Source organism: Trichosurus vulpecula, chromosome 2, assembly GCF_011100635.1.
Source record: "Trichosurus vulpecula isolate mTriVul1 chromosome 2, mTriVul1.pri, whole genome shotgun sequence".
In the NCBI taxonomy this organism is placed as follows: domain Eukaryota; kingdom Metazoa; phylum Chordata; class Mammalia; order Diprotodontia; family Phalangeridae; genus Trichosurus; species Trichosurus vulpecula.
Window position 1 is genome coordinate 177717305 of NC_050574.1, and position 27625 is coordinate 177744929.

The window sequence follows — 27625 nt, forward strand, 5'->3', positions numbered from 1 at the left end:
CAGGCATTGTGTTAAGTGCTTTACAATTACTATCTTATTTGATCCTCACACCAACCCCGGGAAGTAGGTGTTCTTATTATCCACATTTTGCAAATGAGGAAACCGAGGCAAATAGAGATCATGACTTGCCCAGGGTCACACAGTTAGTCAGTGCCAGAGACTAGATTTGAACTCTGATTACAGGCCCCATTTTCTATCCACTGCACCACCTAGCGGTCACATCTTATATCATTTGATGCTCTAGCCTTGAAAGGCCTCGTCAGGTGAATTGTGTTTAGTTTGGGGTAGTGTGGTTCGAAAAGGCTGTTGATAAGCTGGAGAGTGTACAAAGAAGGACCACAAGATAGTGAAGAGCTTTGAGTTCATGAGACCATGAGATGAAGGAAGTGGGCATGTTTAGCCTGGGTGAAAGAAGATTCAGGGGGTACACAATAGCTGTGTTAAATTTTCTGAAGGAGATTCTCATAGAAAGGGGGTTAGACTTATTCTTTTCAGCCCCAGAGAGCAGTACTAGGAACATTAGGTGAAAGTTGCAGAGAGGATAATTTAGGCACGATGTCAGGACCACCTTCCTGGCAGTTAGATCTGTCCAAAAGTGGATGAGCTTGCTCCAAGAGGTGATAGAGTTCTCTCTCTTGGAATTATCTGAGCAGAGGCTAGATGCCCACCTGCCTGGTGTGTTATAGTGGGGATTCCTTCCTAAATTGATTGGACTAGAAAACCACCAAGATCCTTTCTCAATCTCAAGTCCTGAGATTCTATCTATCTCTGTCACAAAGGTTCTAAACCACTTGGCACCATGGACTACTTTGGCAGGCTGATGAAACCTATGGATCCTTTCCATAAATAATATTTTTAATTGTGAAAAAATAAACATAAAGAATTATAAAGGACAGGGTATCTCATTTGAACCATATAACAATCCCAAAAGAATACAGATGAGGAAACTGAGGCTAAAAGATATTAAGTGAGTTGCCCAAAGTCACACAGCTAGCGTCTGAGGCAAGATTTGAACTCAGATCTTCCTGACTGCAGGTCCAATGTCCTATCCACTCTGCAACCTAGTTACCTCAATAAATGTCCATTGGATTGAATTTGTATTGCAGTGCTATAACAGTTCACACAGTAGACAACTCTGCTTAACAGTTCTAGGAACCACAACTAGAGAGGGATTCTGGGAGGAACCAGAAGATGGACAAGATGATAATCAGACAGTAACTTAAGACTAGGATTTATGGATTTGGAGTCAGAGAACCTGGGTTGGTGTAGTTGAAAGAGTAGTAGGTATGGAATACCACTCTTTAATACCAGTCCTCTGCCTTCACTTACCTGCTGGGCATTTCCACCTAGATATCATCCCAAAAGGATGAGAAAGAACTCATTAAACTGTGCATACTCTTTAGCCCATTTATACCCCTACTATGTCTATACTGTATCCCCAAAAAGATCAAAGAAAGAGAAAACAGTCACATAATTTACCAAAAAAAATATTATTATCAGTATTTTTGTGGTGGCAAAGAACTGGAAACTAAGGAAATACCCATCAATTGGGAAATGACTGGACAAATTATGTCACATAAATATAGTGGAAACTACTGTGCCCAAGAACAAGAAAGGAGAATGACGTGAGCAGAACCAAGTGAATAATTTATACAGTCACAACAACTTTGTAAAAACAAATAACTTTGAGTGATTTGACTCTTATCAACTCAATAATCAACTATGATTCCAAAGGACTATTGATGAAGAATGCTATCCATCTCTAGACAGAGAAGTTGAACCAAATATGCAGACTGAGACACATTTTTGGCTATGGCCAATACAGAAGTTTGCTTTGCTTGATGAGGCATATTAGTTACAAGGGTTTTGTTTTCATATTTATTTTTTCTAGTCAAGGTGAAGAGATGAGAGGGAGAGACAAACAAATTCTTGTAAATTAGGGGAAAAATATAATTAAAAGCATGGCCCTGCTGGATGTGAGTTGAACAGAAGTAGATAATTCTGTTGTATTGTCTATAATCCTTTGCTCGTTCATGGGAAGTTCAGCCATGATAGATATATTTTTAGAACTTCTGTTTTCATGGCAGACTATGTTCTATCTAGGAGAAGCTTCAAGAAAGCAGCAGAGAAGTAGATATTTTATTATGTATTGTTTTAATTGTCATTAGGTAGTGCTGAATTGTTTTTATTGATTCTGTGTCAAGAATAAAGTGCTTTATTCAGGTTTCGGGCAAACTTGTCCATCACTGTGGAATGTCAACTCCATTAAGATCACATGACTAAGGGAGATGAAAGAACCTGGGAAGAAGCAGGATTTTCATTGGATGGGAGGTTGGAGCTGATTGTTTATGGGTAAATCCACACTAATCCATACTTCGTAGACAGCAAAGTAGCCTGGGTCCTCCCAGATGGGGGTGAAACTGAATGTTGGAAGTTTGTTCACTCTTTTGAAAACTATAGAATGGTTGGTATTTCTTCCCATTGGAGTAAAGCACCTAACCATTCAGCATGAATGTGGAACTCCCTCATCTTGAGCCTTACTCTTGAATAGAATCATATTAGTGACTAGCAGAGCCACCTGGTGGTTAAGTTTATACCCAGATCTCTATTTCCATTCTAAATACCTTTCCTCATTTCCACAGAGCTCCCCTCGCCCCACCCCCACCCATTACCAACTGTTTATTGGACTTTTTCACAAGCACTTCAAAATTACGAGGACTAAAACAGTAATTATCATCAAACCAGTTCCTATTTCTGTTGCCCTTATTTCTGATAGTGGCACTACTCTTAGTCACTCAGGCTCAAAGCCAATCATTTTTTAACATTTCTTTCTTATGATGAACTAAAAATTATCAACAAATGGAAACACTTCATTATACAAAGAACATGAAAAAGGATTGAATATAACATATATTAAATATGCAATATAAAATTGCATTGAATATATAATATATTACATTGACTATTTAATTGAATATAATAATAATACAGAATTACATTTGTTGTTGTTCAGTCATTTCAGTCACGTCCAACTCTTTGTGATGCCATTTGGGATTTTCTTGGCAAAGACACTGGAGTGGTTTGCCATTTCCTTCTCTAGCCCATTTGACAGATGAGGAAACTGAGGCAAATAAGAATTAAGTGATTTGTCCAGGGTCACACAGCTAGTAGGTTATCTGAGGTCAGATTTGAACTCAGGAAGAAGAGTCATCCTAACTCCAGGCCTGGTACTCTATCCACTATGCTACCTATTTGCCCTACAGAATACATAGCTTTTAAGTGTATGTATGTGTGTATGTATATGTATGTTTTTAATTTAACATGGTACTAACAAAATTGTTCTATTTATTTATTGAATCAAAGAACTAGAAATAAAATTAAGTCTCCCTCAATTGAGGAATAGCTAAACAAATTGTGTTATATGAATGTAATGGAATGTTATTGCACCATAAGAAATGAAAGATTTGATGGATTCAGAGCAACATAGAAAGACTTGTGTGGACTAATACACAGTAAAATGAGAACAAGGAGCAACATGCACATGATGACAACAAATTCACTTAGCCAGGTAACACAGTGGAGAGAGCTCTGGACTTGGAATCAGGAAGACCTGGGTTCAAATCCTGCCACAGACACTTGCTAGCTGTGTCACCCTGGACAAGTCACTTAACCTCTGTTTGTCTCAGTTTCCTCAAATGTAAAATGAGAATAAGAATAGCACTTACCTTACCAGGTTGTTTTGAGGACCAAAAAACCCAGGTAAAATGCTTTGCAAACCTTAAAACACTGTATAAATGCTAGCTACATTTTTTTACTCCTCTCTCTTCCTTGGTGACATCTAGTCACCAAGCTCTATTGAATCTCAATGTCTCTTCAATCCATCTCTTTGTTTTCATTTTCACAGCTACCACCTAGATCCAAGAAATATCCAGATTATTGTGAAAGCTTCCTAACTGGTCTCTCCGACTCTATTTCACTTAGAAGTTGAAAGAGAAGCAGAAAGGAACAAGTATTTATTAAGCACATACTATGCGGCAGACACTGTAAGTACTTTACAATCCTCACAATCCCTGACAGGTAAGTGTTCGTATTACCATCACTTTACAGATGAGAAAACTAAGGCAAAGAGAGTTTAAGTGACTTGCCCAGAGTCACACAGCTACCAAGTATCTGAGGTCAAATGTGAACTCATGTCTTCCTGACTTCAAGCCCAGTGCTTTAACCACTGTTCCATCTCACTGCCTCTAACTGATTCACGAGAGCTGCAGGGGATTTTAGAAATCAAGACAGTTCAAACCCCTCATTTTTCAGATTGGGAATTAAGGTTGATGAGTTTCTCTTCTCCATACCCCAAACCGTCAGGCACATTCCTGCCACAGTAATCGTATCAAAAGATCGTAGGATTACATAGTTAGAGCTAGAAAGGGCCTTAGAGGTCATCTGGTCTGATCCCTTCCCTTTACAGGTGAGGAAACAGTTCAAAAGGGATGGAGCAATTCACCAAAATTTATATAAGCTGAAGAGGCAGAATTTGAACTCAGATTCTCTGAGTCCAACAAATTCTCTCAGCTAGGTGGTCACATGGTTAGAAAGCTAGACTTAAAGTCAGGAAGACTCTAAACCAAACCTAGTGCGCTTTTCAGTGGACAAGCAACATCCTAATGCATTCCTCTGATCACAGAATCACACAAATATAAAGTTGACAGAAGCCTCCGAGGTCATCTCGTCTCATCTCCAAATATCCAGCTCACGCTCTTAAGAGATTCCACTCTCACCACCTTCCCTCCTTTCATCATCCAACTCAGAAAAGAACTCTCTAAATCAAATTCCTATAGCAGCCAAGTCAAAGACCAACTTGCCTTGCTATCAGAATAGGTTATAATAACAGTGGCAGTAGCAGTAATATACCTAGGCTTATGTCCAGTAGTCTTCATAGTAATTTCACACACATTCTCATATACAGTCATCTTAAGGAATAAATAGAGGAGAGATCATTCTCTCCACTTGATAGATGAAGAAACTGAGATAAATAGAGGATGTGACTTGCCCAAAGTCACATAGACAATTGATCGGCAGCCTCTTTAGACATATAAGACTAGAACCCGGATCTCGTGATTCTTTCCTGCTTTTCTTTCCATCAATATAATACCACGGGAAGCAAAGAAAAGAAAGCCCCCCCTCCCACCTTTTGCTGAGCCCTGGTATATTCTGTCATCTATATCATGAGCCAGAGGCTTGATTTGGCTTGTTTCTTGGAAACCAGAAATCCATTCTGGCTTGGAGTTAAATTCCCCAGGGTATTTGCCTGGCCTCGAATCTTGTGTCTGTTGAGCCAGCCACATGCATGCACCACCTTGATCTAGCTCTATAAGTTACAGAGCCTGGAAGAAGCCATTTATCATTTTAATGGGATCCTCAGATTCAGATATTAGAGGCTTCTAATTTATTGGCGCTTTAGGATAAAAGACCTAAGAAATCATTACTGCCTTGGATGGACAGGTTCCGTGAAGCCTTTTAATGTCACACATAGAACCTTTGATAAATCATCTGCCTGGTGAGATTCTTCTAGCCACTGACCTCCTCCTTTCCTCTCCATATGCCAGGGGGCTCTCTTTCATCTGGGAACCGGCCAATGACCCCTTGGCATTTGCAGGGCCTCTCTGCCACCAATATCTTGTCATTAACTGGGCCAGGAGCCCCTAGGACTGTGGCCCAGTTTCCCTGGTTTATTGCTACAACAATCAGGAGTATATCCCATAATGCAGTCCCTTCACAGAGTTTTCTTCTTCCACCTGCCTTCCTTAGTTTATATTCTTCCTCCTGGCCCTATATGTCCAGGCTAATTCCATACAGCAGGTTATTTAGAACAGAAGTTCTTAATGAGAGGTCCATATAGAGATTTCAGAAGGTCCTCAAACTTGGGTAAAAAAAAAACGTGACATCTTTATTTTCACAAACCTTTCACTGGAATTTCATGCTTCCTTCAATCATAAATTTAGGCAACAAAACATCATTTTGAAAAGGGGTCAATAGGCTTCACCAGACTGCCAAAGGGATCTCAAAATAGAAAAAAAAGGTTAAGAACCCCTGATTTAGGCAAAAGAAATCCAATGTTGCTGTGCCAAGCTAAACCTCCAGGTCTTCCTTTCCCAAACCCCAGCTGTGAGCCCACCAACCAGTGCAGTGAAAGCAAAGTCTCCTGAATCTTCAAACCTCAAATTCTTAGCATATCATTGTTTCTTGAAAAGAAATACAATGTTTTACATGATTTCACATGTATAACTTATATCAGATTGCTTACCATCTCAGGGAGAGGGGAGAGAAAACAGGAGGTGTAGAATTTGGAACTCAAAACTTTAAAAAAAAGTTTAAAAATTGTTTTAACATGTAACCGGGGGAAAAATACCATATTTTAAAAAAACAAAAAACAAACCCAAAAAGACCCCTCCCCTTTTTTTTCTTTTTAAAGAGCCTCCATCTCACCCAAGCTGGAAGTACAGGGGCCACTCATGGCCCAATCTCAATGCTGATCAACATGGAAGCTTTGACCTGAGCTGGTTCATCTCTGCCTTAGGCAACCTGGTAGCCCCCTACCCCAAGAGTGCACCATTTTAGTGCAGAAACCAGATCACCTTAGGCTACTGTAGCTCAGAATTCTTAAGCTTAAAAGATCCACCAGCCTCAGTCTCCCCAGTAGCTGGGATTACAGGCATGCACTCCCAGCTTCATCTTCTTCTTTCAGCATTCTTTAAGCATTACTTGTCTTTACAACAGGGTTGGGGGGCCATAAGGAGGAGGAGGACCAGCCCTTGGAATAAATCATAGATTTAAACTTGCAAGTAACCTTAGAGGTAATTTAATCCAACCCTGTCATTTTATAGGTGAAGAAACTAAGGCCAAGACAGATGAAGTAATTTGACCAAGGTCCCACAGGGAGTAAGTAACAGATCCTGGCATCTGAACCCAGGACCTCTGCCTCCAAGTCTAGTTCTCTTTCCACCATACTCTGTTGCCTCCTGAGGCTGTGGAAGCCAAGCCTCCTGTTCCCAGGCTAAACTTGGATACTGAATTCCTGAACAGATAGGGAGAGAGAATGCCAAGGACTGGAGTGAGCACAGGGTGTGCTTAGGCCCATAGGATCATAGATCTAGGGCTAGAATGGACCTGAGAGTCCATTTATTCGAACTCCTTTATTGTAAAGGTGAGAAAAGTGAGGCCAGAGGAGACTGAGTAACTTTTCCAAGGTCACAGAGGTAGTAAATATCAGTTCCATGTGGGAAATTCTTCCTTGGAGGTCTCATCAGCCAGGATGGATAGGAATGGTTGACGATGCCCTCCCAAAAATGCACTCCAGGGAAGCATAACTGCAGCTTCTAATGGCACCATTGTCTATATAATCCATTTGGCAATGAATCTGTGCTGCCTTATGACATCATAATAACTCACTGTTTTATGGAAGCCTAGAGGTATACAAAGTACTCACCTTACAACAACCTTGGTAGATGTGGTAATGGTACCTACAGCTGGAAAGAACCTAACAACACCATCTAGCCCAGCCCTCTTATTTTACAGATGAGAAACAAAGTAATCAGAAACAGGGCCTGGAATCAAACTCAGGTTTTCTGACTCCAAATCCCAGTTCTCCTTCCATTATATCAATTGAGAGAGACTGGTTTCTTTCTTTCTTTCTTTCTTTCCTTCTTTCTTTCTTTCTTTCTTTCTATCCATCTTTCTTTCTATCTATCTATTCACCTATTTACCCATCTATTTATCTATCCCATCTAGCTAGGTTAGCTACTAGCCTTGTGTATATGTGGGTGTGCACCTGTGTATGTGTATGGGTATATGTATATGTACATGTGTGTGTCTATATATATATATATATATAGACACACACATATGACCTGAGTTCAAATCCCATCTTAGACATCTACCTACTAGCTATATGACCCTGGTCAAGTTATTTTTAACCTCTTTCTGCCTCAGTTTCCTCAACCATCAAATGGAGATAACCCTTAACTCCCAGGGATGTTGTGAATATGAAATGAGATTTTAATAAATAACTGAAACACAGAAAGGCCAAGTGATTTCTCAAAGTCATCCCTGTGTTAGAGGTAGGATTCAAACCCAGAACTGCTGGCTCCAGAATTAATGCTATTTATAGTATATCACCTCCCTTCCACTGTTGACTTGAATATGACTTCAATATTTTATTTAATATTTCATTTTGCACATAGTAATTGTAATAATGACAAGCATTGATGTAGTGCTATAATATTTGCAAAGCACTTTACGTGTTGCCTCATTTGTTCCTCACCACAGTTCTATAACTCAGATGTTATTATTATTCCCATTTTATAAATGAAGAAACTGAGGCTGAGAGAGATCACTTGCCCAAGGTCACACAACTAGTTAGTGTCTGAGGCAGAATCTGAACTCAGGTCTTTCTGACCTCAGGTCCAGTGCTCTATTCACCATACCACATAACTCTCTAAGACATCTCTACTGGATTGTTACAAGCTCCTTGAAAACAATCTTGCATTTCTTTGTAGTTAAATGCTGCACTGGTATACATTGTAGGAACTGTACTTAGTGGTTCTGGGAACCACAATTACAGAAATTCTGAGAGGTGTAAGAGGAAGGGCACAAACAGTGAAAAAATAAATAACTCAAGTCCAGTAGGATCTATGGATTTGGAATCAGAGAATTTTGAGTTTGTATAGTATAAAGATCATGAGATATAAACAGATAGGTAGGTAGGTAGGTAGGTAGGTAGGTAGGTAGTTAGGTAAAGACAGGCAGATGGACATAGATAGATAGATAGATAGACAGATGGGTGGATGGATAAGGACAGACAAGCAAAGATAGAGATAGACACAGACAGACAGACAGATAAATAGATGGATAGATAGATACTGGCAACAGATACATACATACATGAGCATCATTAAGGGCTTACCACATGTCAAGAATGTGCTAAGTACTGGGGATACAAAAACAAGAAAATAAGATGGTCTCTATATTCCAGAAGCTCACATTCTAGTGGAAAAGGACACTACATAAAGAGAAGGAAGGGAATGGGTTGGGTGGGGTTGGGGAGAACTGACATGAGGCAAAGCAGCTGGTGTGTAGGTGGAACAGTCTAGAGAGTGTGACAAGAGGGAAGTGAGCAGCATAGCTAAGACTTCTGGTGATATGGCAGCTCTGGTTGGACTCACCAATCATGTAGTCATTCCCAGGCTGGTATCTAGATGTGGAATTCTGCTCCAAAACACAAGTCCTGAACTTCCAATTACCTGCAAGACAATTTTTACCTGGATATCCCATGGGCATCTCAAAATTAATACATTCAAACTTCCAAAAATCATTTTATAGAGCTAGAAAAATAATAAAACAAGATTCATATGGAAGAACAAAAGGTCAAGAATATCAAAGAGAATCAATGAAAAAAAATGTGAAGAAAGGTAGCTTAGCAGCTCAAATCTCAAACAGTATTACAAAGCAGCAATCATCAAAACAATTTGGTACTGGCTAAGAAATAGAGTAGTGGATCAATGGAATAAATTAGGCACACAATATACAGTAGTAAATGATCATAGTAATCAATTGTTTGATAAATGCAAAGACCCCAGCTTTTGAGACAAGAACTCAATATTTGATAAAAACTGTTGGGAAAGCAGTTTGGTAGAAACAAGGTATAGAACAATATCTTACAGTGTATGTCAAGATAAGGTCGAGATGGATACATGACTTAGAAATAAAGTGTGATATCATAAAAAAATTAGAGACATATGGAACAGTTTACCTGTCAAATCTATAGAAAAGGGAATAATTTATGACCAAGCAAGAGATAGAGAGCATTACAGGATGTAAAATGGATTATTGATTATATGAAATAAGAAAGGGTTTGCATAAACAAAACCAGTGCAGCCAAGATTAAAAGGAAAGCAGAAAATGGTGTGGGGGGAGGTGTGGAAATTTACACCAAGTTTCTCTAATAAAGACCTCATTTCTCAAATATATAGAGAACTGAGTCAATTTAAAAAAATACATCATTCTTCAATTGATAAATGGTCAAAGGATATGAACAAGCAGTTTTCAGCTGAAGAAGTCAAAGTTATTTATGGTCATATGAAAAATTGCTCTAAATCAGGAATAGTAAGAGAAATGCCAATTAAAACAACTCTGAGGTACTACCTGATACCTATCAGATTGGCTAATATGACAGAAAAGGAAAATGACAAATGTTGGAGGGGTGGTGGAAAAAATTGGGACACTAGTGTACTGTTGATGGAGTTGTGAACTGATCCAACTATTCTAGAAAAATAATTTGTAATTCTGCTCAAAAGACTATAAAACTGTGCACAGTCTGATCCAGAAATAGCACTACTAGCTCTCTATCTTAAGAGATTGAAAAAGAAGAAGAAAGCACCTATATGCAAAAAATATCTGTAGCAACTCTTTTTGTGGTGGCAGAGAACTGGAAATTGAAGGGATATCCATCAACTGGGGAATGGCTAAACAAATTGTAGTAAATGATTGTGATGGAATATTATTATGCTATAAGAAATGATGATCAGGATACTTTCAGAAAAACCTGGGAAGACAAATGAATTGATGCAAAGTAAAGCGAGCAGAACCAGAAGAACAGTATATACACTAACAGAAATATTGTATCATGATCAACTGTGAATGACTTTGCTGTTCTCAGCCATACAATGATCCAAGACAGTTCTGAAGGACTCATGATGAAAAATTCCATCCACCTCCAGAGAAAGAACTGACAAAGTCTGAATGTAGATCCAAGCATATTTTTTAAACTTTCATTATTTTTCTTGTTTTTTGTCTGTATTTTCTTTCACAATATGACTAATATGGAAATATGTTCTGCATGAATGCACATGTATAACCTATATCAAACCGTTTGCCTTCTCAATGAGAGGAGAGGGGAGGGAAGGAAAAAGAGAATTTGAAACTCAAAATGTTAAAAAAATTTACATGTAATTCAAAAAAATAAATTTTTTTTAAAAATTAATACATCCAAAATAAAACTCATTACTCCCTCTCCCCACCCCCCCCATGTCTACTCCTCCCTTCATCCTCACTTCTGACAAAAACACTACCATTCATCAAGTTACCCATATTTACAAAATAGAAGTCATCGTCTACTCTTCAACTTTCCAAATTGTTTTCCAGAATGATTTAACCAATTCACAGCTCCACCAATAATGTATTAGTGTGTATGCATTTCCACAACCTCTCCACTATTGGCTATTCCCATATTTTGTCATCCTTGCCAATTTGCTGGATGTGAAGGAAAACTTCCATATTGTTTTGATGTTATTTTCATTTCTCTTATTATTAGTGTTTATAGCCATATTTCATATGGTTGTTTAGAGTTTACAATTATTTTAAGAACTTTTAAACATTCTTTAACTATTCTTGAGGAATAGTTCTCGGTCTTATATTTGTTTTAGATAAATTTTAGAATTCAGGGCCTTAGTGATGTTTTATGCTAAATAATTTTTCCCAATCTACTTATTCTTTTCTTATCTTAGTTGCATTGATTTTATTCATGCAAAATCTTTTCAAACTCATACAATTGCATCTTTTCCTGTATTCTTCTACTAGACTGGGAGCTGACAAACTGCTCAGAGAGAGAAGGCCTGAACAAAAAAAATAGCATGAAGGCATTGAACACTAGTAAACTAAGAAGCCTTTAGAAAAACACTGAAAGGAGATACGAGAGAAGACAAAATACACGTAATTCACAATTTTCATTTGTCACATGTAAACCCTTAAGGGAATTGAAGTCTATGTAATATATCAGACTATTTCCTCTATGGCCATCCCAGCTTTAATTCTCTCCCTGCTTGACTGTTCTTCTTTTTAAAGGTCAAATCCAAAGTTGGCAAGTTGATGAAAATAATTCCTAACTTAACTGACCAAAAAAGTTATGATGACAAAGTCATTCGTTAAGCAACTTAATTTGCACATGGTGTTGCTGGGAACCACACAAAGAGACTTCTACAGAGATGCAGCCTATTCTCCCTAGAGTTCACTATTCTGTCTTCCTCAGAGTTGCCTATCTGACATAGGATCCCAGAAACATATTGCTGAAATAAATTTAGGACTCTGCTCTGATCTGACAACTTGTCATTTTACCTTTATTTATCTGTCTTTGCCGTAGTAATTTTCAAAGGAGTTGGCTACGGGCCTTAAAGATATACCTGCCTGATTTATATTTCAGTGTTTCATCTTGAAACAAAATGGAAGTTCATGAAGGTTTTAAGTAAGCATATCTTTGTAAGGTTTATGCATTACCTCAAAACTTGTTCCAAGGCTAGAGCTTGAAGAGGTATTGTGGCTGCACAGAGTGTGGTCTATAGTACCCAGAAACAATAGCTATTGTACAAGTAAATGCTGTCACTGCACCCATCGCAATTCATCATTAACTGGCCCACTTTGGAAAGTACAAGTCTCACTTAACCACACCTGAATGCCACATGCTTGCATGGAGATGGTGGACCAGGGCTAAGAATTGCCTCTTCCACCTTCCCTGGGTGTCACAGTTTCATTGTGCCATGGAACAAGTTTTGTTTTTGTTTTTAATTAACTTTGAATTAACAAGCATTTTTTCCTATTTCTCCTATTCATCCCCACTGAAGAAAAAGAAAACCCCAATTACAAATAAGCATAGTCAAGCAAAGCAAATTCCCACATTGACCATAAATGTGTCTAACTCTTTACATTTAGCTTTTCACCTATCAGGAGGTAGGTAGCATTCTTCATCACTAGTCCTGTGGAATCCTGGCCATTACATTGATCAAAGTTCTGAAGTCTTTTGCAGTTGTTTCTTTTTATTGTGATGGAATGCTATTGTTCCATAAGAAGCAAAGAAGGGGATAGCTTCAGGAAAATCTGGGAAGAATTTTATGAATTGATGCAGAGGGAATTGAAGAGAACCAAGAGAATAATTTATGCTATAATGACAACATTGTACAAAAGGGACAGCTCTTGCTAACTCAGGTTATGCTATTCAGAGAAAGATATGGGGAGTAAGGAGGGTGTGAAGCAAGCAAGGGTACTGGCCAAATCCTCCTCAGGAAAATTCAGCAATTGTGCAAAGTGAACTGAGTTCCTCTTGCTTTCCTCTCCTAGGATGATCTTATAGAATAGGAAAATAGCAAGGTGGTGTCATTTCAGGGCTGAGAGGACTTCCCTGCCCCTTCAACCCTACATACTTTGTGTTAGGGAGAAGGGAAAGAGAACCAAAGGGCCCAGAGGTACCTGAGTGGGTGGGGCAGTGATGACAAATCTGGGAGAAAGTAGCTCAACATGGAGAGGAGATAAAATGGAGAGGCTGATAAAGTCCCTGGTTCACAGTGTTATGAACGGAGCTACTCCTACCCTCACTTCCTCCTCTGCTTCAGGAATTCAGGATACTGATGCTCCTAACTTCCCTTTTCCTCAAAGAATAATCAGGTCTATAAAGTGTGGACTGCTGTAAAACAACCCACAGTTAACATTATGAATCCATTAGGATGGACAAAGGTCATTTTAGGGGACTGGTGGGTTATTTTGAAAACCTGATATACAGAAACTGAGAATGGATGGAGTCATTTGGCAAAGAGGTATTGCTCAGATAAAGATAAAAAGCCCCAAATGGAGATTCTAACGTCAAGCTACAAGTCAGAATCACTTGAGGTGAGAATCAGAAGTTGAGACTTCCAGCTGATATTACACAAATGGGACCAAAAATATGTGTAAACCCAAGTATCAGATCCTGACCACTGACAGATGTTCCAGGTTCCTTCTCGGGGAACTCTCTTTTAATAATCACTGATTCATTTTGCTCATATACACAGTTCCTCCTGGGTCAGAACCTGGCTCTCAGAGAAACCTGCCAGACTCCTGCAGCAACTAAGATTAACAAAAACACTAACCGTGGAAGAGGTTATTAAAGGTAGTAAAGAACAAAGAAGAGACTCATATCCAAGACCTTTTGATAGCTTAGCATCAGAGAGGTTCAAAGAGGTCACGAATCTGGAGCTGTTATAGCCCCATGTCCTAAGAACTCCTTTTCCTTCCCCCGTAGATTCAAGTCACATACTAAAAACAAAACAAAACAAAACAAAAAACAAACAAAAAACCATACAGTATAGTGTTTTATGGTGTGCCTGAAATAGGAGAAGAATCAAAGGCCTTGAGGTAAAGAGACAGCATCTTGATGACTTCTCTCTGGGGCATGCTCACTCCCTTGTTCTGACATCCATGTACCCACTGTCATTCCTGAACTCTCTCCCTCTCCCTCTATTTCTCTCCCTCCCTCCTTATCATTCTCTCTCTTTTTCATTCCCTCTCTTTCTCTCTCTCTTCTTTCTCCCTCCTTCCCTCCCTCTCTGTCTCTTTCTCTCTCTCCCTCCTTCCCTCTCTGTCTCTCCCTCTCCCTCCTTCTTCTCCTCTCCTCCTCCCTCTTCTCTCTCCTCTCTCTCTGCCTCTGTCTGTCTGTCTGCTTCTGCCTCTGTCTCTGCTTGTCTCTCTCTCTGTCTCTGTCTCCCTCTGTCTCTGTCTCCCTCTGTCTCTGTCTCTGTCTGTCTCTGTCTCTCTGTCTCTGTCTCTGTCTCTGTCTCTCTCTCTCTCTGTCTCCCTCTGTCTCAGTCTCTCTCTCTACCCACCCCCTCTCTCCCCACCCCCCCTCTCTCTCCCTCCCTCCCTCCCTCTTCGCTCCTATACTTCCATCTCACCCCACAATCTTACAGCTCTCATGGAACTCTGTGTAGCAGTTCCAGTTGTTTTAGTCCTCACAAGTCCAAAGCCCTTCACAATCTGGTCCTTCTTACCTTTTAAGTCTTCTAATTCTTTATTCCCCTTCAATACTCTATGATCCAATGATGCTGGCTTCCTTGTTATTCCTCTAATATGATGCTCCATCTCTGGACTTCATGCCTTTTCAATGGCTGTCCCACCTACCTAGAATACTCTCCCTTTTTACCTCCATCTCTTAATAGTCACTACACCCACCCCATGCCCCCTTTCCTATTTCTAGTACCTTCCTTCTGAGATTACTTCCCATTTATACTGTATATGTCTCAGCATGTACATAGTTGCTTGCAAGATGCCTGCCAAATTAGAACATGAGCTCCTTGAAGGTAAGGGCTAGGTTTTTGTCATTCTTCATATCCCTGGCTCTTAGCACAGAGGGCAGCACCTAGAAAACACATAATAAATGCCGGTTGACTGGCTGACTGTCTTGGCCCTGGAGTGTCTCAGCATTAACATCCTCCCAACAACTCCACATTCCTTATAGATGCTCTCCCCAGTAATTTTGTGTTCCCCATTTCTAGTTTACCTGTAATTTGCTTCTGTCCCTTGCAGGGGAGGAGAAGGAACTACCCAAGCCCTCTTGGAGATGCTTGAGATCTTATGTCACGAGTTTTGGGGATGTGTGTCCATTACATTCACGTTATGTTTACATAACGTTATCTTTATAACTGTTCATCTCTCCATTATGTGCATGGGGAATGGGAGCTCCAAGGGCCATGGATTATCCAAACTAGCTGGACTCTTCCAGACTTTGCTGTTACACCCCCAGGAACCTCATTATCCTGCAAGATGACTTCAGTCCCGGAATTCATACTTTATCTATATAGTACCTCCTTCCCTTGGAGCCCTTCCTTCTGATTAGAGGAGGTAGAGTTGTCAAGCTCCTTCCAGCACCACCACTTACAGTCTGCCCAGGACAGCCACGTCTTCATTTCCCACTGTAAGCACTCCCCGGGACCTCTGACATCAAGCCCCTGCACCTACCCTACCCCCTTCAGCTTCCTTTTCTGTGTTGTCTTCCCTATTAGAGTATAAGTTTCTTGAGGCCAGAAACTGCCTTTCTTTTTTCTTTATATCTTCAGTACTTAGCACAGTGCCTGGAATATTGTAGGTGCTTCATAAATGTTGGTGGACTGACTGAACTTTGAATGGAAGGAGAAGAAGCTACTCAAGTCCTTCTAGAGCTTCTTGAAAACTTATGGCATGAGGCTTTTTGGTGCATGACCATAATATTCATATTATCTTTGCATAACTACTCAACTCTCCATTATCTGTGCAGAGAACATGAGGACCAAGTGCCACAGATTATCCCAAAGAGCAGATAAACTCAAATTCCTTTATATTTGACTCTGTAGATCACCATATTTTTTCTCTAGCATATTTACATTTCTAATTATGTTTTTCTCAGTCTAATATTAAAATGGGTTGGCATTCCCTGAGGATTTGCCATCTGACAGGGGGAGGAGATAGCACATGAGCATATTGGGTGGCAGGGGACACTAGCCTGGAATTATATACTCACTGTGCCATGGAACACCAACCCCTCCCTGGATAATTGAGAGTTCGTAACAATGCTGGTGGCGACATCTCACCTGAGGCGAGAGTATGCCTTACAAAATCTCCCATCTGCTTCTGAAGAAACCAAATGGGAGCCCCTCTCCATCACCCTCCTCCACTCTCCTCCTCACCAAGAGATCTGTTTTCCCCTTCTGCCAGCGAAGATGTACTAGGAGAGCCAGACGGGGGAAGAACAGAACATGTGGATGCCTGGGAACTTTCCTTCTTGTTTAGGGATGTGTGAAGTTCGACTAGCCTGGGCATCTGTTCTCAGTGGTTCCAGCAGTCCCACAATAGCACTTCGTGGTTGGTTAAGCCCCATTTCAGCTCGTTTTCTGCTCCTTATTATGTCCGTCTTTAACTGTTTTATAGTCTGTGGTGGTCAGTGATTCATTGAGAGGCCTGCCTGTGGGTAATAGGGTATCTGTCCATTAAAACCACATCTCTAAACTGGATTAAAGCTTCACTTAACCAAGGTTCACTCTCCATGAGGGCATCTACAGAACAAAGAGCCAGTCAATAAATACATTGAAATAGTTGCACCTTATTTTCCAAGAAGCTGGGCCCAGGATCTGGTATGTCTGAAGCAGATTGGGGTGAGCCAAAGGTGGTGAGGGCATCAAAGGAAAATGGCCAGAAGTGGCGTAGCTAAGAGTCTCTCTGTATTTTCCACATAAACTTCCTCCCCAAGTCAGATAAAAGTGTTTTTATCACTTAGCTATAAAGGTTCACTAAAAAAAATGAAACTCCTACAAAACCGCAGGCATCTGGAGCAAAGCTCTGTGCATGAATGAAGATTTGTTTTCCTTTCCAAACAAAAAATAATGTCTAATTTTTCATCAAAGTAAGTGCAAGGTCAGCTCTTCTAGTGCCTTGGTGCTCAGCTAATTTAAAAGATGAGGCTTTGTATGTTTTTTGACCCAATGGGGCTTCTGCATTCGGAGAAGATGGTCAAGGGAGGCCTTGAATTTAGACAAAAGCAATTACTTCTTTCCAGAGCTCCTTCCCACTGCCCAAGAGGCTTTTCTGTCCATTGTTAGATGAAATTTAAACTGTAGAAAGTAGAGTCTTGGGCTATGGCTGTGTGTCTGTATGTATGTGTCTGTGTCTGTGTGTGTCTGTGTCTGTGTGTGGGTATGTGTGCTCAGATGCCGGGGGATGGTAGTGGAGAGTTGAATTCCTAAGACTACCCACCCAGTCAAGCTCAAGTGAGGGAGAAATTGTTCTAATTTATGATAAATAGCTCATAGTTTTGTTTTGGTAAAAAAATATCTGACAGGGGGAGGAAATAGCACATAAGCACACTGAGTGACAGAGGGACGCTGGCCCGGAATTACATACTTGCTGTGGATCATCTACCCCCTCCCTGGATAATTGAGAGTTCACCAAAATGCTGATGGCGACAGCTCAAGAGGCAAGAATGTGACTTGTGTGAAAGGATCAGTGGAGAAAGGAGTGAAATGCCTGGCAGTTTAATATGGAATCTGGTAACCAGCTTCATGGGATCGAGTGGTACTGCTGTTGCTGCTGTATAAAAGAACATCCTTCCTCTGATCCTCTTGCCTCTTCTTCTCTTCTTTTATTCCTTCTCCTCATAGATTTCTCCTATTTCTTCTCTCTTTCCTTTTTCTTTTTCCTTTGTATCTGTCTCAAGCTTCCTATGACACTGAAGAGGTGATGTGGAAAAATATTTTTAAAAATAATTTTTAGTGATAACTCTTGTTTTTATATCACTTACATTTCCCTCCCACTTCCAGAGAGCCATCCTTTATAACAAGGACTAGGGGAAAAAGAAGATGAAGGGGAAAAAATGTTCAGCAAAACTAACCAATAAATACAAAAATGATGTTATGCTTAGTGGTCCAAATCCATGGTCCCCCACCTCCTCAAAGAAATAACGGTGGGAGGATTATTCTTATATCTCTTCTTTGGGACCAAGGTTGGTATTTATAATTTCACAGTATTTAGTTTTACTTGCTTCCCCCTCCTCCCACTTACTGGCAAGTACTTATAACCTGGAGTACTAAAGTATCTTATTTTTCCAGTTCTGTTTACATTGCATCTGTTCATATAAGCCTTCCCATGCTTCTTTTTATCTATCACATTCATCATTTCTTAAAGCACCATGATATTCCAGTAATAGTAATGCCATCTTTGCCCAAGTACCTAATGCCATTTAACTACTCTATCTCAGGTGTATTACTTTAATAAATCATGGTATCACAGAATATGAGAGGTGACAGGGACCTCAGAGGAGCTAGTGTCCAACCCATACCTGAAGAGGAATCTCCTCAATAACTTCCCCGACAAGTTGTCATCCAGGCTCCTCTTGAAGATCTCCAGTTTGAGGGAACTTAGTGGAATAATGGGCAAGAAATACGGCATGAAGTCCGGAAGACCTGAGTTCTAATCCTACTTTAGATACACTGTTGTTTGATTCTGGCCAAAGTCACTTAACCGCTTGCTGCCTTTGTTTCCCCATCTATAAGACAGAGATAATAACAGCACCCATTTCACAGGGTTGCTGTGAGGATCAAATGTAAAGCACTTTGCAACTCAGAGCGCTATATAGATATATAGATATATATTACCAACCATAATTATATTATTCTAAAAGAGCCCATTCTATTTTTGGAGAATTCTAATTGTAAAGAAAAAAGGCAGCTAAGTGGCAGAGTAGATAGAGTTTGGGGTCTGGAGTCAGGAGGACTCCTCTTCCTGAGTTCAAATTCAGCCTCAGACACTTACTAGCAGTGTGACCCTAGGCAAGTCACTTAATCCTGTTTGCCTCAGTTTCTTCATCTGTAAAAAGAGCCAGAGAAGGAAATAGCAAGCTACTCCAGTATCTTTGTCAAGAAAACCCCAAATGAGGTCATAAAGAGTCAGACATGACTGAAAAATGATTGAACGACAACTATTGTTAAAAATTATTTTTCTTATACAAAATACGAATCTGCCTCTCTGAAGCTTCTGTTCATTACTTTGAGGTCTTCCCTCTGTGGCAAATACAAATAAGACAAATCCTTCTACATGACAACCCTTCAAGTACTTGAAGATACGATATTAGGTTCTCTATAAGTCTCCTCTTTTCCAAAACAACTGACCCCTGTTCCTTCAACCAGTTATCACTTGGCATATTTTTAGTTCAGGACTCCCTTGACTAGATGCTGTCTAGCCAGTCATTGTCCTTTCAAATATGGTGCCCAAACTTGAACACAGCATTACAGATGGGCTCTGACTAGCATATAGTGAGACAGTCACATCCCTCTTTCTGGACAATCTGCCTCTCTTAAATGGAATTTAAGACTACATTAGCTTCATTGCCTACCAAGCCACACTGTTGACATGTTGAACTTGTACTCCACTAACACCCCAGATGTTGACCCATTGTCGAGCCACGGTGTCCCCCATTTTATGCTGTCAAGTTGATTGTCTAACCTAAGTATAGGACTTAAAATACCTTATTAGCACAGAAAGATTGCACTTTTGTGTTGGAGGAGGTAGGCAAAAGATAACCAAAAGGTTTTGTAGCTGACAGATATGGATAACTAAGGCAGAAACGTAACCCAAGGGGATAGAGTATTGTGTCCTTGTTTTTTCCTCTTAGCTTTTATTCTGACTCTAACTTCATCGGTATGCCAATTCAAAGAGGATTCTGGAAGCAAAGCTCCCCTAACACCTCACCTTCCACACAGCTCCTCAGAAGATTTCTGAGCAGGGCTCTCAAAATAAATTTGTGGAATACAGACTCACAATCAGAGAAATAATTTGAAGTATAAGGAAATTAAATGAGCCAAAACTCTCCCTACTGAAGAGAGGGTTCCTAGCTACTACTTCCTAGTCTATTATAGTAGAGTACTAGCCCTGAATAGTCTAGAGGAGACCCAGCAGATGGTAGCAAATAACTTAGTAGCATGGCCCTTGGAAAACCAATGGAAACACAACATCCATTAGAGTTGATGTGGCAAACAGAGACAAAATGCCCAGTGGAGGGCAAAGACACAATGCCCAGTAGAGAAGAGCAGAAAGCAGTGTAATGGCATCATCAGAGGACACTGGCAGGCCTGCAGAGTCAGAATTCTCAATAGCCCTCAAATCAAATAATTCCTGAGTGTGTGTGTGTGTGTGTGTGTGTGTGTGTGTGAAGGCATACGTGTTCCCTAATCACAAGTGTTCTCTGACATTATGACCTTCCCCCAATGGTGATGTAATAACCTGTGGGAAAGGACAAACCCCTCCTGCTTGAAGGGATATTTGGTGTCACTTTATTTGCTATGTAATTTGAATAAGTGTCTTATTGTTTTGAATTGTGTGTCTGGCTATCTAGTAAAAGTAAATGCATGAGTGCATGCTCATAAGCTATGGTTTTGAGTAGGTGCTGTACCATAGAGTGCCAAAAAGCATGGGCTACCTTTTCTGGAGGACCCAGTGGTTACATTAAATACATCAGTTCATTGCTCTGCCCTGTCAAAATATCCTTCCCAGATTCTTGTTATCCACAAATTTGTAAAGTGTGCCATCTATGCTGGGTGGCATAGTGGATCAAATGCTGGACCTAGAGTAAGGAAAACTCATCATCCTGAGTTCAAATCCAGCCTCAGACATGTACTAGCTATGTGACCCTGGGCAAGTTACTTAACCCTGTTTTCCTCAGTTTTCTCACCTGTAAAATGAGCTGGAGGAGGAAATAGAAAGCCACTCTAGTATCTTTGCCAAGAAAACCCCAAATGGGGTCATGAAGAGCTGGACACAACTGAAAAACAACTGACCAACAACAAACCACCCACACCTTCATCCAAGTAAATAAAAGAAAAAAATCCACTAGATAGAGACCTTCCTCTAGGTTTGTATTAATCCATTAACCACTGCTGTTTGAGTCCTGTCTTTCAATCAATTCCAAAGCCCCCGACTGTACACCGTCTGGCCCGCATCCATCCAGACCCTGAAAATCAGTATTTAGCATAAGATCTTTCTCCAGCCAGTCTCCCTCAGGATTAAAGTGAAGCCTAGAAAGTTGGTCACTGGATTCATCATTTATAATAATGTATGTAATCTCTCCAAAAAGACTATAAATTTCTCTAAAGCTGGGACTGGGATCTTTGTTTCTTTTGTTTCTATTGCCCTATTTGCACCAGGAGCTGAGCCCACACACAGTAACACTGAGTAAATGTCTTCCTGACTAAATCTCTATGGTTCCCACCGTGACCTTTGTCCTCCAAGAGCACTGCAATTTGATCTGCAGTTTCCCTTGGTTCTAAAGTGTCAGCATCTCACTCCTAACAGCACTAGATTGAGTTGAATCATTAGCATGCCTATAGTCATATTGACCTGTGACGTCAAGCATCCTTCCCACCCATACAGCAACATTGCTGCAGCTTCTTCATGAACTGGGGAGCGTCAAAAAAAGGAGAAAGGACAGGTGAAGGGAGTGTGTAAGGTGGCGTTGAACACCAACATTTTCTTGTGACCCTCTCGGGCTACTTTTGACCCAACTGCTTTTTGCGTGTCTGTCTGTCTCCCTCTTGCCCTTCACAAGATCTGAAAACTTGGCATCAGATGGATGCAGTGGTTGTACTCAGCACTCAATTCCTCTGGGTTCATTTCCAGAAGAGTCAGCTCTGATTCACCAAGTTTACAAATCCAATCATTCCGCTGGAGCACCAAGCAATATTGCACTAAGTCAACATCCCTGATTACATTTTCATCTATTTATTTACTTTTGAGCAATGCACAAAGCACGTTTATTAATTCTCCCCTCTATCCCCTCAGGTCACTTTTAATATTGCAGCCACAGATGAGTGTATGAAGGCAATGTTAGCCATCAGCCTAGTTTTCTGATCTGCTTTGGCACCCACACTGGTGGGGCACTGATTGGATCTGGGGCAGCTGGAGGAATTCCAGGATTCTACTGCCAAGGCCCAGAAGAAGGCCAGGGGGGCCCAGAAAAGAGGAAGCAATCATGACAAGAGTCCCCTTGGGAGTGTCTAACTGAGAGATAGGGGTCCTGATTCCCTCTCAAAATTGCTACCAGAGTCTAATTTCCATTAATTGGAATGTAATTGTATAATCACTTCAATAAATGCCTCCTGGACATGTTCGAGCCAGACATGTTTAGATGGAGCTGTGCCTACTACCAAATTTAATTTGGGTAGTGGTGGGGCCTGATGCTGGAAGCGATGTTTTCTCCGTGACCATAGGCAGACTCCAGAGAGGACCACTGACTTCCTTTGGAAAGCTCAGCCTCCAAGAAGACCTTGGAGCTAGACTCTCATGTTGGCTATAACTCAACCTCATAAATGGAAGGCTTACTGATCCACTCACATGTTTTCCTATCCTGCCCCTTGTAGGTGGTGAGAGAAGGAAAATGCCTTTTATTTGCCACCACCCTTGCATACACTGGCCCTTTTCCTGGATGAGTGGACAAGCTGCTATTTACAGGCTCCAAATAGGCATAGAACCTCAGAGTTGGAAGGAGCCTCCTAGGCCATCAAATCCACTTATTCCTGCATCAGAATGCCCTCTATAAGATCTGTGATAAGCAGTGATAAAGCCTGTTCTGGGGAGTGAAGGGGAACCCACTGCCATCTGAAGCAAACCACTCCATTTCTTTTTCTTAGACTTAGATTTAAAAACCCTACCCTTCTGCATGCTCTACCCAGTACACTGGTTCTACTCTCAGGGGATCAGCATTCATTGTCGAACCAGACCTGCATGGAACCAATTCAAGGGCACTAAAGGTCTCTAGGAGGCAGTGCTTCCGTGTAAGGTAAACAAAGCACTATGTTGTTATGGAAAGAATACTGGCTCTGGAGTCAGAGGGCCTTGGATTCAAATCCCACCTCTAACTCTTCCTGCCTGTGTGAACTTGGTTAGTTGGTCAGCCAACAGACATTTATTAAGGGTTTGCTATGTGTCAGGCACGGTGCTACACCCTAGAAATAATGAAAGCGTAAAGATTGTCCCCATCCTTAAGGAGCTTAGATTCTAATGGGGGAAGACAACACAAAAACGGGGACTGAAAAGGTAAGGGGTTGGGGCAGGGAGAAAATACTCAGCTTTATCCTGGTAGAGAAAGTCCTGTAGAGATGAATCAGCGGTGCAGCCCAGAAAGGGATGCAGACATCTTTGACCCAGGCCTTCCCTTTAAATTGGAGGCTCTGGGAGGAACCAGCCAATCAGAATGTGAAGCCTCAGATGGCAAGTCATTCAACTTCCTACCTCAGTTGGGCAGCTAGGTGGTGCAGTGGATAATGTGCCATGCCTGGAGTCAGGAAGATTCATCTTCCTGAGTTCAAATCCGGCCTCAGACACTTACTAGCTGTGTGACCATGGGCAAGTCATTTAACCCTGTTAAACCCCAAATGGAGTCACAAAGAGTTGGACATGACTGAAATGGCTCAAGACCTGTTTACTTATTTGTAAAATGAAAGAATTGGACTAGGTGTTATAAAGCCCCTTCAAGCTCTAGGTGTATAATCCTACGATGAATTAAGTGCTATGGAAAAAAGAAGAGTAATTATGAAGGTAGTGGCTGAGGGCATTATACCCATTACTACAGATGATGATAATAGTAATCTAATTGGAAGCTTATAGAAATGTTGAATGTATGAATTTTGAGAATCATCATCAGATAGCAATAGTTGATTATAATAATAACAGCTGGTATTTATAGTGTGCTTTAAGTCTTTTAAAGCCCTTTATATACATAATCTATTTGAGCCACCCAACAGCATTGTAGAATTAACTTTTACAGATTATTATTACACTTTATAGACAGGGAATTTAAATGACTTGCCCCTGCTCCCCAAGTAGTCGTTGTTAGATGGGAACTGAACCCAGATGTTGCTGAGTCCAAGTCCATTATTCTGTTTATATCCTAGACTGCTGAGAGTTCACATTCATATTCTCTAGGGATGGATATTCCACAGTTCCCACAATTCACCCCTCTCTCTCTCTCCTCTGACACTGCCACTCCTCTGGTGCAGGCCCTCGTCATTTTGTGCCTGGACCACTGCAGTAGCCTGCTGGTGATTCTGCCTGCCTCGAATCTCTCCTCACTCCAATCCATCCTCCACTGAGCCACTAAAGCGATTTTCCTAAAGCACAGGTCCAATCGTGTCACCCTCCCTACTCAATAAACTCCAATGGCTCCCTGTTGCCTCCAGGAACAAATACAAAATCCTGAGTTCAGCATTCCAAGCCTATCACAATGCAACCCCCTCCTACCTTTCCAGTTGTCTTATACTTTACGACCTTCTATCCAGTTTTCAATCCAGAGACACTATCCTCCTTGCTGTCCCTCAGACAAGACACCCCATCATCTATAGGAAGCCTTTCCCAGACCCTCTTAATTCTAGTGCCTTCCCTCGCAGATTTACTTCCTATTTACCCGGTACATAGCTTATTTGTACGTATTTGTTTGCTTGCTGTCTCCCCATTTAAATTATAAACTCTTTGAGGGCACAGACTGTCATTTCTCTCTTTTTGTATCCCTAATGCATAGTGCCTGGCAAATAGTAGGCACTTAAATGTTTATTGATTGGCTGACTACTTCCTCCAGGAACCCAGTCCATTGTTCAGCCATCCTAGATTCATAACTCTATCTTAAGTCCCTCCTCCTGAGCTTTCAGCCCATCACTTCATAGTTGGGGTGGTAAACAAAGAATTTATATGAATCCACCTTTCATCAGGAGTCACCCTGGTCTCACCCTTCTGCTACACATACTCTATGATCTTTAGTGACATTTTCAGCAGCCTATTCCTGGACTCACTATATTTCATTTTCAAGTTTTAGCTGCAAGCTTCCCATACCTCTGGGACTTCCCTCTGCCTTCTTAAGACAACTGTTATCATTTCATAAATATATCAGTGCTGGCACAGGGTGGTCAGGAGGCAGCAGGCATGAAAGATATTAGACTGTAGATTGGTGGTACTTTGGGTGATTGCTGGCTCTCCCACAGGGAGGTAGAAAGAGATTTATTTCTCTGGGTAAGGTGACAGGGGGAAAAATGGGGAATGCCTAGAGCTAGGCAGATGCTTGACCTGGTTTTGGTAAGCGAAATCATTTTTCATTTATCAGTACCTACCTACAACTTTGAGATGGATCCACTCCAATTCATCTATGCCCCTGAGGTGCCCAACTTACAGAGACCCTGCCTCCCTTGCCTCTTGGAGACCCATCTTTTCCCATCAAGAGGCTGAAAGGAGCTCTGAGTCTTTTAGACTAGAGGGTGCAGCACCTCCTCTCACACCATCATGGAATTCATAGGCACTTTGCAGGCATCTTACCCAATCCAGTTAATACAATCGATCAGCCTCCTTCTTAGCGTGGTGAGGGTTTGTTAATCATCATCCTAGAGTGCCAACAGGTTGGGCACAAATACATCCATCCCCAGCTCTCTCCACTCCGCTCCTGGAACAATAATCCTGGACAGCAGCAGAGAAGTGAATGAGAGGAGACACCGTTCCCAAGCTGTTGATTTCCACATGACTCGTTTGTGAGCCAAAGTGCTGGGGCTCAATTGAAATTTGCTAGGAATTTTCATATGTTAATCTGGAGAGCTTCCACCCTTCTCTCAACCTAATGGCACTGATTCATCTCAAGTGAAAATGGAAATAGCATTGTACAGTGAAAAGAGAATGAAATTCTGAGTCATGTGACCTGTATTCGAATCCTGACTCTGCTGCCTGTTAGTTGTGTGATGTGGTCAATTCACTCTGATTTTGTTTCCCCATTCTTCTCTTGAAGACTCAGTTTCCCTAAACTGTAAAATGAAGGGGGCAGGACACAATGATCTCTAAGGTCCCTTCCAGCTTTAAATCCTGTGATAGGATAGAAGGAAACAAGACTGACTGGGGAAAAGATACTTGAGGGCATCAAATTATCCCCAGGCTAGGGACCAAGGATATGGGGCAACTAGGTGTCGCAGTGGATGGAGTGCTGGGCCTGGAATCAGGAAGACTCCCCTTCATGGGTTCAAATCTGGCCTCAGACACTTCCTAGCTGTGTGACCCTGAGCAAGTCACTTAACCCTGTTTGCCTCAGTTTCCTCCTCTGTAAAATGATCTGGAGAAGGAAGTGACAAACCACTGCAGTATCTTTGCCAAGAAAACACCAAATGGGCTTGTGAAGAGTCCAACATGGCCAAGTATGACCAAACAACGACAGGGACCAAGGCCAATGAATATTGAGCACACACTGGTCAGTGTCTCCCTTTCCTACCTGCAAAGAAAGCACATGTTCTGAGGGAAGGGAAGGCTCTATTCAGTTAGAATCAAATAAATGTTTAAGTCTCAGTTATCAAAGCAGCTTTGGTGAGTAGTATCCTAACTAGGGGGCACAGTGGATCGGGTGCCGGGATGGGCAGTTTCCTCATCTGTAAAATGGAAATAAAAGCAGCACCTACCTCCCAAGGTGGTTGCAAAGACAAAATTATATAATAATTATAACGCATTTAGCACAGTGCATGGCACAGAGCTCTATGTAAGTGTTAGGTATCATCATCATCATCGTCAGGAGGCAGGACTTAGCATCCTGACAAACTGGGTGAACTGAATTCAAATCTCACCTATGACAATGGGCCAGGAAGAGGGAGGGAGGTGCAGGAAGGAGGAAAAAGAAGGCAGCCTTGGCATCAACAATAAAAATACTGTCAGATATTGTTTTGAGGCAACATAGGGCAAAAAAATGTCAATGAACTTGGGAGTCACAGGATATCATTGTCAATCCCAACTCTTCCGTATACCACATGTTGGACTTTGAGCAAGTCAGTTGACCCTTTAGGCTTCATTTCCTCATCTGTAAAACTAGAGAATCGGACCAGACAGCCTCTAGGGTCTCTACCAGATCTAGACCTATGATCACATGAGCTATTGTTTGGTTTGGCTCTGATTTCTTCCTTGAAGAAATGGGGAAAGCACCATGCTATGAGAGAAAAAAAAACTACCTATAAGTCCTGGTTCCCATTATTTACTGGCTGTATAACCTTAGGCAAGCCTCAGTTTCCCCTTCTGTATGCTAGAAACAATCTTTGTACTACCTATCAAAAAGGTTGTTCTGGCCATCACGTCAGATCACAGATGCAAAGTCTCTTCTAATTGTAAAGCACCATATGAGCACAAGCTAATATAATTATTATTATTTGGCTTTCGCTCCCTGGGGAACCAACAATTCTGCAGCTCTGCAGAACTAAGGAATGAATGTGATAGTAGCTCCCTCCCTACACAATTTGAAGCCAATCTG